The following is a 16,961-nucleotide window of genomic DNA, read 5'->3' as shown; positions in this document are numbered from 1 at the left end:
CGTAGTTGCAGTGAGGGCTTCACAGGCTGTGTTGGGTTGATAAGAGCAGAGGACAGCTCTGTGTGTGGAATTAGGTTGCACATTCAGAGCTCAGATCACTCCAGAGACAACGCACACACACACACACACACACACAGGCACACACAAGGGGCAAGACTAGCTAAAATGCCCCACCCACTGGAAACATATTAAGTTCTGTAATACAATTATTTTGAATGTTGAGGAATATATTACATAGATTGGGAGAGGTTATTGTCCCATACAATGTACAATGCAGGAAATCAAGTGATATATTGTATATGTATCTAGAACTGTATTTAACCTAAATTGATAGACAGTTCTTTGGTGCTTATTATGTGCTAAATACTCTCCCAGGATCCATAAAAGATATAAACTTAAACAAAATATAGAATGGGCTTACCAATTTCCCAGTTTCCTTTAAGAAACTGGGAATTTACTTGAGAATGCAGAAATATAAGCAAGTGATTGTATGAAAATAAATACAGAACAAAAGAATAGTTACATGATATATTTAAAAATGACCAGAAGAGTTCACAATTCTCATCCCATTCAGTGAGTGATAGACAAGACTTGGAGATACTTAGTGTCTCAATTGGATTAATATATATAGCATATGACAATTGTACATGCATTGAGTTACCATAATATACCCTATAAAGCATAAAATAAAAAAATAAAGAATGTAAAGGCTACTGTTACATTTAATAATAAGTAATATGTCTATGGTTAGCAAAATATTTGGAGAATATATATTCTATCAAAGCATAATTTTACTTCTAGTATACTTTATCTTAAGCTAAGATCATTGTCTTGTAAATCAAAATTGGTATGGAAACTCAATAATAAATGGGCCTTTTCTGTAAAATACAGATGGGACAGAATACATCTTAGAAAAACATGGCATATTTGGCATACAGGAATTTGCTAAGCAAACTTGGAAAATACTGGGATTGAGATGGAAGAATGGGGTAGCTAGGATTAAAACTGTCTTGTTGATTGTCTTTGTAATCAAGGGCCCTGCATCCAACATTGAGAAAGCTGGGTGTTGTTTAGTATCTTGTTGGCTACAAGAAATATATAGTGCAATAACAACCAGGTTTGCTGGATGATAATTTTTCTTTACCCCTTACACTGGGTTTTAGTTACTGTTTTATTGCTGTGAAGAGACATTATAACCAAGGCTAATCTTATGAAATAAAGCATTTAATTGGGGCTTGCTTACAGTTGCAGAAGGTTAATTCATTATCATCATGACAGGGAGTAGACAGGCATGATGATGGAGCATTAGCTGAGACACATACTGAGCCTGGCATGGGATTTTGATATCTCAAAGCCCACCTCAGTGACACACCTCCTTAACAAAGCTACACCTATCCCAACAAGGCTATGCCTCCTAATACTTCCCAAATAGTTCCACTAACTGGGGACCAAGCATTAAAGATATGAGCCTTTGTGGGCCATTCTCATTCAAACCATAACACACTAATTTGCACAAATGTCAACACAAAAGATACTAAAAATGTTTTAGAATGTATATTTTAATCTTATGATAGGAGGGAATATACTTAATCAGAGCAATAGCTGATCTATTATCTTGATAAATCAGTAAGTTGATAAGTAATTCAAAACTACCATGTGGATGGGAGACTTTTCCTCCTACTTGTGATTTTTCTCCTAGTGTTATAGATCTTTTCTGAGAATATAGAGATAACCATTAAATAAAATTACTGTCTGTTAACCCCATTTCAAAGGTTTCTATGGAAAATATGGAGGAAAGTACAAATGTCTGATAGATCATTCATGTCTACATCAGGACAATTGCTTATTTTTTACAGAGCATCGTTTGGGCTGCTGGAAGATGGTTCAATGGATAAAGCATTTGCTTTTCAAGTATGTGGACCTGAGCTCAGTCTTCAGCATCCACACGAAAAGTGGTACATGAAGGCATGCACCTACAATCCCAGCACTAGTGAAGAGGAGGTAGGTGAGTCTCTGAGGCTTGTTCATCAACCAGTAAGCAAATACCAATCACTAAATTCTGTGGGCAATCCTCTCTCAAAATATTAGTCAGAGATTGATGAAAAATGACAGTTAAAGTCCATTTCTGGCATACCCTAGCACACATGTGCACACATACATGAACAGATACACACAACAGAGCCAATACATGTTTGTGCATGTGTATATATCCCTTTAACTACTGTTTCTATGGTAGAACATGAGATCTCAGGACTAAATTATTTTTGAAAATTTGTGAATGTCCAACTTGAAGACATGGAAAATATCTATTTACCTTTTACATTACAGAAATCACAACAGAACTGTGTCACGTGTCTGATTATGAGAATATATGTTCACCCCACACTTTGATTTCTGATTTTGTGACGACCTTAAGAGTGTTCATGAGGCCGGGCGGTGGTGGTGCATGCCCCTAATCCCAGCACTCAGGAGGCAGAGTCAGGCGTATCTTTGTGAGTTCGAGGCCAGCCTGGTCTACAGAGCGAGATCCAGGAAAGGCACAAAGCTACACAGAGAAACTCTGTCTCGAAAAACAAAACAAAACAAAACAAAAAAAGAGGAGTGGCCAGGCGGTGGTGGCGCACGCCTTTAATCCCAGCACTCGGGAGGCAGAGGCAGGCGTATCTCTGTGAGTTCAAGGCCAGCCTGGTCTACAGAGTGAGTTCCAGGAAAGGCGCAAAGCTACACAGAGAAACCCTGTCTCAAAAAACCAAAAAAAAAAAAAAAAAAAAAAAAAAAAAAAAAGGAGTGTTCATGAGATCCCAGTGAGTAACAAACCTGAAGTATTTATGCTAACAAACCATAAAATTGCTTTTGTAAACCAAGTAACAAATTATACATCGTAAGGATGTATAAATATCACATATATAAATATAGTGTGGTTCTAAACTATATAACAAAATGGAAAAATTGTGTTAAATAATCCAGCACCCATCATGATGTTCATTCTCATCTAGTAAAAGTTCAGAACAGTGGGAACAAGGCCTTCTACCTGCACAGTGCTGTGAAGGATTTGTCTTCAGTGGTTTACCTGGAGGAGTTCCAGCTTGCTGCCCCTGCTCTGTATGCTGTGCATTAAAATAAACTCCGTCATGAGCCGCCTGTGGGAATCCCCTCACTCATATTATACACATGACCTTTCCTTTAGTTGATAAAAGGTCCTCACAGTATTTCTTCTTACCACTCAGGTCATTCTTCCACACTCAGGTTTCAAAATGTTACTTATTCAACAAAATCCTCACTCTGGTATTTTTTTTCCTTTTTCTTCTTTTATTTATTTATTTAACACTTTTTCATTTATTTTACATACCAACCACAGTTTCCTCTCCCTTCTCTCCTCCTGTTCTGCCCCCCAGTTCCCGTCTACCCCTTCCCATCCACTCCTCCTCTGTCTCCATTCACAAAGTGGCAGGCCTCCCATGGGCTTCAGCAGAGTATGGCGTATCAAGTTGAGGTAGGATGTTGTAGAATATTATTTTAAGGTGTGTTACTTTTGTTTATGTTGCATTTGTTTAACTCTGTGAAGCTATGTTACTTTGCCTGTCTAAAACACCTGATGGCCTAATAAAGAACTGAATGGCCAATGGCGAGGCAGGAGAAAGGATAGGTGGGGCTGGCAGGCAGAGAGAATATATAGAAGGAGAAATCTGGGAGAAAGAGAAGTAGCCAGAAGGAGAAGGACTTCGGGGGCCAGCCACCCAACTACACAGCAAGCCATGGAGTAAGAGTATGGTTTACAGAAGTAAGAGATCAGGAAAAGCCCAGAGGCAAAAGATAGAGAGGGTAATTTAAAGTTGGGAAAAGCTGGCAAAAAACAAGCCAAACAAGGCCAGGCATTCATAATTAAGAATAAGCCTCTGTGAGTAATTTATTTGGGAGCGGGGTGGCGGGCCCCCCAAAAGAGTAGAACAAATGAACAATAGTAGGACCACGCTCCTCCCCCTGCATCAAGGTTGGGCGAGGTAATCCAGCACGGGGAACAGGGTCCCCAAAGCCAGCTAAGCCCCAGAGACAGATCATGATCTCACTGCTAAGAGCCTTGTAAACAGACCAAGCTACGCAACCGTGACACACATGCAGCGAGCCTAGGTCGGTCCTATGCAGGGTCCCTAACTCTTGGTCCAGAGTCTATGAGCTCCCACAAGCTCAGGTCAGCTGTCTTTGTGGGTTCTCACATCATAACCATGACCTCTTGGCTCTTACAATCCCTCCTTCCTTTCTAAGGGAGGACTCCCAGAGGTCTGCCCAGTGCTTGGCTGCGGATCTCTGCATCTGCTTCTACCAGTTACTGGATATAGGATCTCTGATGACATTAGGTGGTCACCAATCTCATTACAGTAGGTGGTCAATTCAGGCACCCTCTTCATTATAGCTAGGGGTCTTAGCTGGGGTCATCCTTGTGGATTCCTGGGAGTTTCCCTGGTACCAGAATGCTCCCTAACCCCCAAATGCCTCCCCTCCCCATCAAGATTTCTCTTTCATTACTCTCTCCCTCCCCTTCTGGTGCCCAGCCTGCTCAACCAGCTCCCTCAAGTTCCCATCCTCCAATCCCCCCTCCACTCCCGCCCCCAGTTTACCTAGGAGATCTCTTCTACTTCCCCATCCCAGGGAAATCTATGCATCCCTCTTTGGGCCCTCTTTGTTATTTAGCCTCTCTGGAGCTGTGGATTTTAGGTTGGTTATCCTCTTTACTCCTAATATCCACTTACGAGTGAGTAGATACCATGTTTGTCTTTGTGGGTCTGGGTTACCTCACTCAGAATGATTTTTTTTTCTAGTTTCATAGATTTGCCTGCAAATTCATAAGGTCATTGTTTTTTACAGCTGAGTAATACTCCATTGTGTATATGTACCACATTTTCTTTATCCATTCTTCAGTTGAGGGGCATCTAGGTTGTTTCCAGGTTCTGGCTATTATGAATAACGCTGCTGTGAACATAGTTGAGCAAGTGTCCTTGTAGTATGATTGAGCATCCTTTGGTATATGCTGAAAATTGGTATAGCTGGGTCTTGAGGTAGATTGATTTTCATTTTTCTGAGAAACGGCCATATTGATTTCCAAAGTGGCTGTACAAGTTTGCACCCCACCAGCAGTGGAGGAGTGTTCCCCTTACTCCACATCCTCTCTAACATAAGCTGTCATCAGTGTTTTTGATCTTAGTCATTCTGACAGGTGTAATGTCAGAGTCATTTTGATTTGCATTCCCTGATGACTAAGGATGTTGAACAATTCTTTAAGTGTATTTCGGCCATTTGAGATTCTGCTATTGAGAATTCTTCTGTTTAGGTCTGTACCATATTTTTTAATTGGATCATTTGGTATTTTGATGTCTAGTTTCTTGAGTTCTTTATATATTTCAGATATCAGTCCTCTGTCAGATGTGGGGTTGGTGAAGATCTTTTCCCATTCTGTAGGCTGCTGTTTTTTCTTATTGACAGTGCCCTTTGCCTTACAAAAGCTTCTCAGTTTCAAGAGGTCCCATTTATTAATTGTTGCTCTCTGTGTTTATGCTACTGATGTTATATTTAGGAAGTGCTCTCCTGTGCCAATGCATTCAAAGGCTACTTCCTGCTTTCTCTTCTATCAGGTTCAGTGTAACTGGTTTTATATTGAAGTCTTCGATCCACTTGGACTTGAGTTTTGTGCATGGCGACAGATATGGATCTATTTGCTTTCTTCTACATGCTGACATCCAGTTATGACAGCGCCATTTGTTGAAGATGGTTTCTTTGTTTAATTTTGACTTCTTTGTCAAAAATCAGGAGTTCATAGGTGTGTGAATTTATGTCAGGGTCTTTGATTTGATTCTATGAATCCATGTGTCTGTTGGAGAGATGGCTCAAAGGTTACAAGCACTGACTGCTCTTCTGAGGGCCTTGGTTCAATTGCTCTAGTATTCTAAGCTAGGTTTGTATAGTTATTTTTTTTAATATTACCTGATTTCTGAGATATCTTGCAGGAAAAGAGGCTTATCTTGGCCCATAGCTTCAGAAATAAAAAAAAATTTATGGGTCTGAGTGTTTTGGCTACATATATGTTTGTGTACCACATGTGTGCCCAGTGACAAACAAGACCAGAAGAGGGTCTCTCCTGAAACTGGAGTTACAGAGGCTGTGAATACCCATGTGGATGCAGAGAACTGAACCTGGAAGAGCAGCTAGTGCTCTGAACCACTGAGTCATCTCTCTAGCCTAAGTTTTGGAGGTTTTAGTTAAAGACTGGGTAGACTTACTTACTGCATGGTGGGGGAAACTGATTATCTTGTAGCCAAAAGCAAATCCCAGAAGGGAACTCACAGCACTGCGAGGGTGAGCTGCCACCAAAAGAACCACGGTTCCCATATAATGAAGCTTTTGTTGCCTTCAAGTGCTGTCACTCTAGGGGAAAAAGCCTTTTTAATACATGTGGCTTTTCAGATTATGGTCTTTTCTGTATGTACTATGTTTACATAAAAATTTTAATGGTCTTTTTGTTGTTGTTTTTTTAAACACAGAGACTCACAACTGAACAATGTGCAGAGTGAGAGAGACTTTGTAACACTGGGTCCTAAATGGGATATCTTCACCAAATATCTCCTTTCAAAGCCCAGGGATCTAAGTGCAAGAGAAGGCAGAAGGACTGTAAGCGCCAGAGGTATTGGAATAGTCGGCCAACAAAAGACAAGACTGTATGGTGGTTCCCATTTTTGTGAGCTTTTTGTTCTGTTTTATTGTTGTTTTTTTCAGTTTTATTGGTTTATTGTTTGTTTGTTTTGATTTTCACTTTCTTTTGGAGAGAGATGAAGAGATGAAAGAGATACAGGTAGATGACAAAGAACATGAACTTGGGTGGGTAGGGAGGTAGGGAGAATCTGTGAGGAGTTGGGGAATGGGAAATGTGATCAAAATATATCGTATTTTTTAAAATAAAAACTACAAGAAAGATACTGGAAAAACAAACAAACAAACAAAATTAAAAAAAAACAAGCACACAAACAAACACCAAACTGGCCTCTTTTTTTTTTTTTTGTTTTTGTTTTTCGAGACAGGGTTTTGAAAAGTAGCTTTGCTCCTTTCTTGGATCTCACTCTGTAGACCAGGCTGGCCTCGAACTCACAAAGATCCACCTGCCTCTGCCTCCCAAGTGCTGGGATTAAAGGCGTGGATCTCTGTGAGTTTGAGGTCAGCCTAGGCTACAGAGTGAGTTCCAGGAAAGGCGTAAAGCTGCACAGAGAAACCCTGTCTTGAAAAAAAAAAAAAAAAGAGAGAAAAAAGTGAAAAAAGAAAGCAGTCCAAATGGCGTGAAGAAAGGAGATAGGGATAGACTGACCATAATGAATTCAACATCAGATTATCGATTGTAGCATTTCAGCAGTAACTTGAATATTGTAGACTCTGTCACTGTTCCAACAGCAAGGGCTTGTCATCATAATCTTCATGCCTGGACAAAGCTGATCACTCAACTCGAGTAAGGGTCCTTGGAAGGACCTGAGATCTGACTGGAGGCTAATAGGATAGTGTGGGTCTGGAGACACTGACGACCTTTTACAAAAACTCTCTCTGAAGATGTGAAGAGAGCAAGGTGGAGGACTGGGGTGTTTTTCTGCATCCCATCTTCTGAAACACAGAATTGTTCTCTTCCGATGCTTTTTAACACATGAGGTAAAACTGCCAATTTTCATTAGTAAGTAGGCTAGTCCCCAGCTAGGGAAGACTAGCCTTCACCTGATATGTGACTTTAGGAAAATGACAGAATTACTTCATCTCAATTAATGAAAGTATGGAAACTGCATTAACGGTGGCTGTTGGAAGTTTAACTATCCTAAATTAAATGAAAGGATAAAGGGGGAGGAGAGGCTAGAAAAAGAGAAGGTGATAGAGATGGAGGGCAGGCACAGACACTTGCTTCTGGGTTCCAGAGATACCCACCTGATTAGAGGCCAGGCAGTTGGCTCCTGGGTGTATTCATCTTACCCAGGGGAAGCCATATACGGCAGAGGAGACCTTGCACAGCTGCTTTTCAAAGATAAGGGAGGGACAGGAGGGCTTCTTGGAAAATGCCAGGTCTTTAATTTAAATTTTGTTCCTTCTGAAACTTAGTTTCATTCTTCATTGCATTTCTCAATGTGCTTCAGCTTGCGAGTCTAGGCATGGGCATGGGTTAGACATATGATGAACTTACAATTGGGCCATGGGCCACTGATTGCTTGCTAAAGTCTGTTGCCAGCTCAGTGATTCTACTACCTAACTTCAAAAGCCAATCTTTCTCGTTCTAAAACTGACTGTCCTTTTTTTTTTCTGGCTAATTGAATTTGGAGCTTTTCTATGAAGTGTTTCAAGTACTATATCACAGAAACACCAATTAAATGCATAAGTGAGTTAAAAAAATTTATAGTACACAAAATAAATATAGATATCTACTCATTCTACACTTGTGGCAATAGTTTGATATCAATTTTTCTGGTTTCCTGATATGTATTTACACACAAATACGTTGTCTCATACATTTGTCTTGTTTTAAAACATTAAAATACAGCATTTTTCAGTATCTATTAATTTTGCTAATTTTTCCCCCCAGTCTAATCCTCCTGCCTCAGCCTCTTCAGTAACTAGGAACAGAGGCCTATATCATGACATCTGGCATCATGTGTATATATGAATCAAACCCAGAAGGCATGGTGGGTAGACACTCTCTCACCATGCTATATCACCTGGGTACAGCGTAACATGTGGACTGGAGAACAAGTATGGGCAACTCTCAGGTGATGAAGAAGAACTGGATGCATGTGGTGGGCACATGAACCATGAAGGAGGATATGAAGCTATTTTTTTTCTAGTTTTAACTCTGTCATGGAGCTTTTTTTCCCTTTGGTGGAAGCTAAATGTATATCAAATGTATATTTGATAGTGAATATATAAAATCCAATGTGAAGTTTCAGCATGGCTAACTGAAGTTCATTGAGATTCATAGACTTTGTGTCTGGTTAAAATCATGGCATGATCTTCTTTTGGAAGTTCTATAGCACAAAAAAATCCCACAAACAACTAGCAACTTAGATGTCACTGAAGATTTTTATTGGAAGATTACGGCTCAAGGGATAAAAAGTTGCATTTTGAAACTTCATGAATTCAAAACTACGTGGAAGGGTACTTTGGAATGTGCAGTACAGAACAGAGCTGAGAACGGTAACCCTGCATCCAGATAGCAAAGCCCCGCTTCAATCTCCATATGGTATGTGGACTTGGGTGTGTCACAGTTTCTGTCCGTAGAATTTTTCTCTAAAAGTTGGAGGTAAAATTATTGCATACTGTCAAAATTGTAAACACCAAAATATTGGTATACATTGAAGTCTTAACAAATTACAAGATATATGGGGAACAAGTCACTTTAAGCATTAGCCTTACATTTGTCATTTTTGTCTGTTCATAGCCAAGATTATTATGAAGAAATTTTAAAACAAGGCATTTGCTCTCAATATGAGCCATCAGGTTGGGACCCACATCTCCTATCCTTTCTCCACTTGGATTTTTGTCTTGGTCAGTTGAATTCTTGGGTTTATAATTTGGAGAATTTAAGGGGAAGCTATACAAATGCTGCAGTGACATGACATCAAATGCCTTGGTGGAACTTTCCTTCCTGTCTTCAGCCTTTGGTTGGTTCTGTGAGCTTCGGAGTATCCTTCCAAAAAAGTCTGCTTCTTCCTCAGAGATAATGTGGTTCCTGTAGCTAGTGACTGAGGCTCTGATGTCATAGCATCCTCCCTGCATCATTTTTTGACTTATTATTTATCTATAGCATTGTTGAGGACTTCCCATGTACTGACAGAAAGCTACATGAGCTGTTGTATCTCCCTGATACATTTGGAGAGATGCCCAGATTCAGTGCATCTCTTCTCATTTATCCTGAGCAGATGGCCAGAAATTACAGGATCTGACATTGAACTCAGAGGGCTTTTATAAGCCAGAATCATGTTATTATATCCACACAGACATTATTTCTGGGGCAAAAAAGAAATTGCAATCACCCACCCCCTTTGGCTCTTACACTCTTCACATCTCTTTTCCAAAATGATCCCTGAACCCTCAGGACATTATATATATACATACAATGTATATATATGTGTGTGTGTGTATGTGTGTGTGTGTGTGTGTGTGTGTGTGTGTGTGTTTGTGTGTTTGTGTGTGTGTGTATAGTGTGTGTGTTCCCTTTAGGGATGAAAATTCTTTAGTCTCTAATTCTCTGAACTTTGGCCAGTTGTGAGTCACTGTATTAATCACCATCTACTTTGAATAGAAACTTCTCAGATGAAGGTTGAATGATGATTCTATTTATGCATTTAACCATAAGCCATTAGGAGCTGGTTTTATATTATGTTCATTTAGCAGCATAATAGTATAGATACTCCTAGAGCCCAAGACCTGTGAGCATAGGTTTCTAGTCCTATAATGGTACCAAGTATGAATTTCATTTTGTGGAGCAGGATTTAAATCCAATTAGAAAGTATTTGGTTACTTTCATGATGTTCATGCCACTATTATACCAGTGGACATATCTTGAGTGGGTAGATGCTGGGAATGAATATGGAAACAGTTGGGGGAGGGGGCTGAATATGATTAAAACACATTATATGAAACCCAAAAAATAACTAATAAAAAATAAAATTTGCCAGTGGCCATATCAGAGGAGCAGCAGGTAGCAATTGAAGTTTGAGGTGTCAGCCTACCATAAGGCGAATCTCTGATGAGTGAATATTGGATAGGCAAGGCCCTGAGACCACAGACTACAGGATGTCTTTTGCTTCTTTGTGCCTTTATGTTTGCCACTGCCATCTTTCTCTGGTATCTGGCATGGTGGTGTGAATGGGTGTGGGGAGATACCCACTGCCTGTAATGTGGTATGTTTACCTCATGGAAACATCCCATTCTACTGGGCATTTTTACCTGTGGATTATTATGAAGATGATTTCTTCTTAAGCAGTACTGTCTAATTGTTAACAATATTGTTAGTTTAAATAAAGTTTTGGTGATTAAAAATAAATACAAGGAAGAGTTTGCAGCTAGGTCCTGTGAGTTTCACCTAAGGAGCTGGGTAGATCACCGTTCAAGTTAATGATTAAGGAAAACAATTGAGTCCCAGGAGCCAGGCTTTTAATCTTAATGTTGAAAGATGCATTCACAGGTTTCAGTGTGCACCATAGCTGAAACAAAGCCTTAAAATAACCTCAGATTAGATTAGATATTTTGATAATAGACTTGAGATGAAAAAATCCTAGAAAACAACCTAAAGTTCACAAGGACACATAGCTGAGTTATAGATTGTATAAAAAATACAAAGCAGCCCAATTGTTACTAGCCAACATACTTTCCTTGCTAAGATTGGTTGGTGATCAAAAGTTAATTCCTTGTGCCTATTTTTTGCCCTCAGTCTCCTGATATAAAAACTATCGATGAGTGGGTATGTACCCAAAAGATTTAAAGTAGAGATGACTGATATAAAAATTATTGATGAGTGGGTATGTACCCAAAAGATTTAAAGTAGAGCTGACTGATTGTTTTTCATGTATAAAAGTTTAGATTTGTGATTCTTTTAAGATTTCTTAAGATTATCTTTTGAGATGAGATAAAGTGATTGGTCCTTTCTTTGTAACTGTAAAACATAGCCTGCCAGTAAAAGAATACCTTGCCTGCCTACATTGTTAATCTATAACAAGCTGCTTAGATGTGAATGTACTTGGGTTCTTGGGATGACTTTGTTTTAATCATGTAAGGGAGAAGAAAACCATGTTTTTACTTGTATTCATTGTAATCATTCACTTGAGAAATAGAATGTAACCACATTGCAATTTTTATATTGCTTGAAGGATTTTGTCAGGGTATGTAAGCCACAGAGGAAAAATAAAGAGCATAAAGAAGGATGATAGAGTTAGAAGGAAAACATCAAGAGAGACAGAAGGGACATTTCTGGATAGAGATAAGAAGAGAAAAATGGAGAATACAGAAGATGAATAAAGAAGGAAACCATCATGACAGTGTGTGAGTGTCTTTCCCCCTTATCCCCTCAGATAAAAAAGTCACAATATGCCGACTCTGGGGTTCCCTTTGAGCCCTGTGCTGCTGGAGCCTGACCTCCCAGCCAGTGGAACAAAAATGCATTGCTTCATGGTAAATAAGAATCTAAATGCCTATCAATCTGTGTTCTGAAAAAGTATTCTGAATCCAATATGTATTATTATTTTTTTTGCAATCATTTCTACACACAGGGAAAAGAAGATCAGCAGGGAGTGTCTAAGTATAAATAACGTGGTAATTTCTATTTATGCTGAGTTTTCTTTTTGTCTCACTCAGGCTTTGATCACCTGGGTCTTATTATGCAGCCCAGGGCTTTGAACTCTTGATGACATTCCTGCCTTTGCTTGCCCAGATCTGGAATGCCAGGTGTGCAGCTAGCTTTTCTAAGGATACCCTTCTAAACTGCCATTGGATTATTATTATGGCTAAAGAAGTCTTTCACTCACCATAACTTAAGCTTTATGAAATCCATCTGTTTACTTGTTCTGACCTAAGTCAAATCCAACTTCTTAATGCAGTGGTATGTGACTTTGCTTGCTTTGGCTTCAGATTCCAGCTTGAAGGATCAGCTCACTTAGAACCTAACATTTCACTAAGATTAACTGATCCACCCAGTTAGGTGTGTTGAGACCTCAGATGAACAGCCTAGCTTCTTGTGTTCTGATTCAGAAATGACTGTAGTGAGAAGGTAGATTCTCACCACGCCCCTATACAGTGCCCGCAGGCAGAAAGAAGCAGGCTAATGAACACATCCTAAGCTATTAAAATTATGTATTGTTACAGATACAACTCTATTGACATTTTGGCATGGGTAGGGTGATTAATTTAAACACACCAGTTAATTACTAAAATTCTACTATAATGAACTGTATTAAACAAACTGGCTGAATGTTTCAAGACGTGGTGATTGGTCTATGACTCACTGTTCTTGCCACAGGCTATCTGGAAGAAGGAAATTGGTCTTGAAAAGCAGGGCTTAGGGAAGGAAAAAATGGCCCAGTACCAAGTACTAGGAAAAAAGGCAAAGAGAGGAGAGGAAGGGAGAGAGACAGGGAAGGGATTCAGAGAGGAAAAATGATCTTTTGTGGCTAATAACATGCCCATTCTTTAGAATACATAAACATTCTAAGGAAAGACGTCTCATTTTATTGAGTCTCCATAATTCATCCCAGTGTCTACTTTGCAGTATAGGTTCAGTTGCAATTTGTCAATGTTTAAGACATGTGAGGGAAGAGAGAAAATACAAACAAACCCAGATGATCACACACCACGGGCATTATTATATCACCAGATCCTGAGCTGAGACTCTTAGGTTACATGTTAAAGAAACTTTGTGTTGGTTCTCTCATAGTAAAATGCCTCCAACAATCAAGTGGCTCGGGGAACCATTTATATCTTGACCAGGTGTAAAGCAACACTGACCAAAATGGCTTCCTTGCCTGACTGTGCTCAGGGCTGATTATTGCATTATGAAGTGGTCTGGATGATGATAATACTGCTTGAAATTGGCTTTCTTCACCTTGCATTGTGATTAGACTTTTACATTATCACATCACTACTACATTATGTGACTACTACATTGATCCTGACATCAAAATTCCTGTATGTGTGGAGTCACAGAGGATTTTAGTTACATTGTGTATTTCCCTTATTCAAATTATTTGCTTCTGTGACAAGCTGAGAGATTTCTGGGACCCATCTTTTATTGAGGATCCTTCCAGAGAATATCATAAATTTCTAATTTCCTAAATTGGAGCATAGCAAGATATTAAATGTGTGATTATATTTTGAATGGTGGGGCAAATTCCTTCAATCTGGAACTGATGTTTGACATTTTGCTTGGATTAAGTGTAGCCTTGCACTACTTTATAAACGTTCTATATGTTTTTGCATTTAAATGTTTTCACACCCATGCAGTGGCTCATTCAGAAAATCATTCAAATCATCTGAGTCTATTTTGAAACTCATATTCCATTAAGTTAGAAAATCTACAAGAAATGGATAAACTCCTAGACATATATGATTTACCAGAATTAAACCAATTAAACATACACAAGGAGCTGGAGAGGTGGTTTAGCTGGTAAAGTGCTTCCTTCACAACAGTGGGGATCTGAGCTCAATCCCCCAGAACCCGTGTAAAAAGATGGGCATAGTGGCATACATTTATAATTCCGTTACTGGGGAGCTGGACAAAGAGGGAGCTCTTCCATCCTCTGGCAGACCAGCCCACTCCACTAATTCCAGGCCAATCAGAAACTCTGCCTACAAAAAAGGTGGCTAGCCTCTGAGAAATGATACTCAAAGCTATGCGCACACATGTGCACCCACACAAACACCACACACACACACACACACACACACACACACACACACAAATGAGATAAACAATGTAAATAGAGTAGGAGCAATAAGTGGTAAATCTCCCAACCTCTTCTCCATGAGACACAGAGAAACAGGTGTGAGGGAACTTAATTGATTTGACATCTTTGATCTCTTCCTTTAAGTAATGAGCTAACTGTCCCCCATTTTTATCCACTAAGCATGTATCATTTATAGTCCTGTTGTGAAGACCACACATGGTCCACTAATAAAAAAAGCTAGCTGCTCAACCCGAATGTACCGAATGTAGAAACCTTTGGTCAGGAATCTCAGGTATTCAAAAGTTGATCCAGCTCTCTTGAATTTTCTGACCACAAAACTTCTGCCAAACACAGATAATGATCAGGGAGAATTTGTAAACAAAAACGCAGAATGCTAGCTCCTTGGAACTGGATGCATTGTTGGCGCCACACCGCCACGATTCTGAAATTTTAAGTAAACCTTCCAGTAAGGCTTCCCCGATCTTAGTTGTTAATTCTGAGGCTCTTCACTCAGGCATCCTGGAAATGAAACACTCACTTCTCTGTCTTTCTCCCTGAACGTTCAAAATCCTGATGTATCTCCTTTTTTCTCTTCCTAGAGCCCTGTTGTGTTAACAAACATTGAATCCCCTCAACTCCCAACAAATGACAATAACGAAGTAGAACTTCACTTTTCACAGGGGAAAACATTCAAGAACTTGTCCGCGACCTCCTACAGAGAGATGGTTGAGGGAGGGTTGGATTCTATGAAGAGGAACACTTACTCTGAGGGCATAAAGCTTCGTGACGTCGCCCCCACGTGGCGGCAGGAGGCAGTTACCATCGCCCACGGAGGGAAGGGCAGCGGGAGCCCTCTCTGGCTCCCTCCAACAGCATGAAGACCTGTGCTGTGAAGTCCTGGTAAATATTAGTGTAGACAGGGAAAGTGGATGAGACCAGGGAAAATGGGTGTATCTAGTGTAGATAAAGATGTGTGAGGTGAGGGGCCGTCGGCAGATTCAGGGACAATTATTAGCTCACTTTCTTAGCAAGAATCGGCTAGAGATTTCCCATGACCTTAAAAGAGATATCGTCCTGTCTATAGGATTTCTACAGAGTCACGGAGGGAGCTTAAAGCCATGTCTAAGTCTGGCTTTTCTGCAGTCAGATTTAAAATGTCAGTTTTTTTTTAATTGTGTGAGTGTGCATTTATATGACTATAGCAATTAGATCTGAGGTCATTCATTCTTCTGAACTTTCTGTTACTGACTTCCAGAAGAAAGATGTAAAGCTATACTGACCAAACACCGACACATATAATTAACACTGTTGGAGTTATAGACAACATCTTTTGAAGAACATGAAGACTGCGTGCTAGATCAAAGGGGGCACTTTGTACAAACTTCAGTTTTCTAGGGTGGTAGCCAGCCAGTGGTTACTGAGTTTCTTAAGAAGTAGACTTTTGGTCTAGTGTGTGAAGGAAATACTAAGCCACTGAAGCATAGTCTGGCCCCCAAAGCATATTATAGTGTTAGTAGTGACATCAAATATTGAAGAATTAAGATGACATTAGTGAACAGTCAGGTTTTAAGTTTATGACAGAGTATTGACAATATCTATAAGGCTCTCTTTATATCGTTGTTTCCATCTTCTAGAACAATGAAAGCACACATCATGCCCTTGACATCTTAGAAGAACCATGTCATCCTGATCTTAGCACATTAAAAAAAAAGGACAAGGTATTGTTCCATTCACATGTAGGAAGGGTAAAATGATGGTCTAATTTTCAACTAAGTATGAATGTAGGTGTCAAGAACAAAGCACAAAGCGAGGGGATGCATACAACATTTTTTTTTCTTGAACACATTTTCAGCAATGGTGCCCTTCTTCAGACTTTACGAAGATGACTACCATTTGGATTGGCAACAACATGGGAGTGGAATGTGTGGCCTCCTGGTCTACTAGACTTTGGAATTATGGATCATACAATGCAGACACACTGAGTGACTTAGCTGTATAAAATCTGCAGGCTCATGTATATGCCTTTTTCAATGAGGATGTAGTTAGTCATTTTTCCTTATGTTAAGGAGGACCAGGTTTTTAGCATTTGAATTGACATCAGGAAGAAAAAAAAGTTTTAAATAATTTTGAAATTAACATTCAATCAGATCACAAATTTTTATGGAAATATCTGATGGGGTTAAGCCAAATTTTAGATACTGCAAAAGATAATAAAATGCTCACATTATCCATTTATGGTTATACATATTATATTATATGAGGACTATATTAGGATTTTTACAGAGTTATGTCTTCTTTTTTTAAATAACACTATAGAAATTCACATTTTGTGTAAGAGAAAACTGAAGCTCTGATGGATTTCCCAAGCCTGATGGTTTCCAAAGACTGTATCTTAATGAACATTAAGCTACAGATAGGAAATAAAAGTCATAGAAAGTTGATGCATGAATGCGTTCAGCTTTAAGATATGCCCTACTTATCTTCTCAAGAATAAAATAGTCTTGGATGGTCAAT

Source organism: Peromyscus eremicus, chromosome 16_21 (genome assembly GCF_949786415.1).
Source record: "Peromyscus eremicus chromosome 16_21, PerEre_H2_v1, whole genome shotgun sequence".
Lineage (NCBI taxonomy): Eukaryota > Metazoa > Chordata > Mammalia > Rodentia > Cricetidae > Peromyscus > Peromyscus eremicus.
This window is presented reverse-complemented; position numbering follows the sequence as displayed.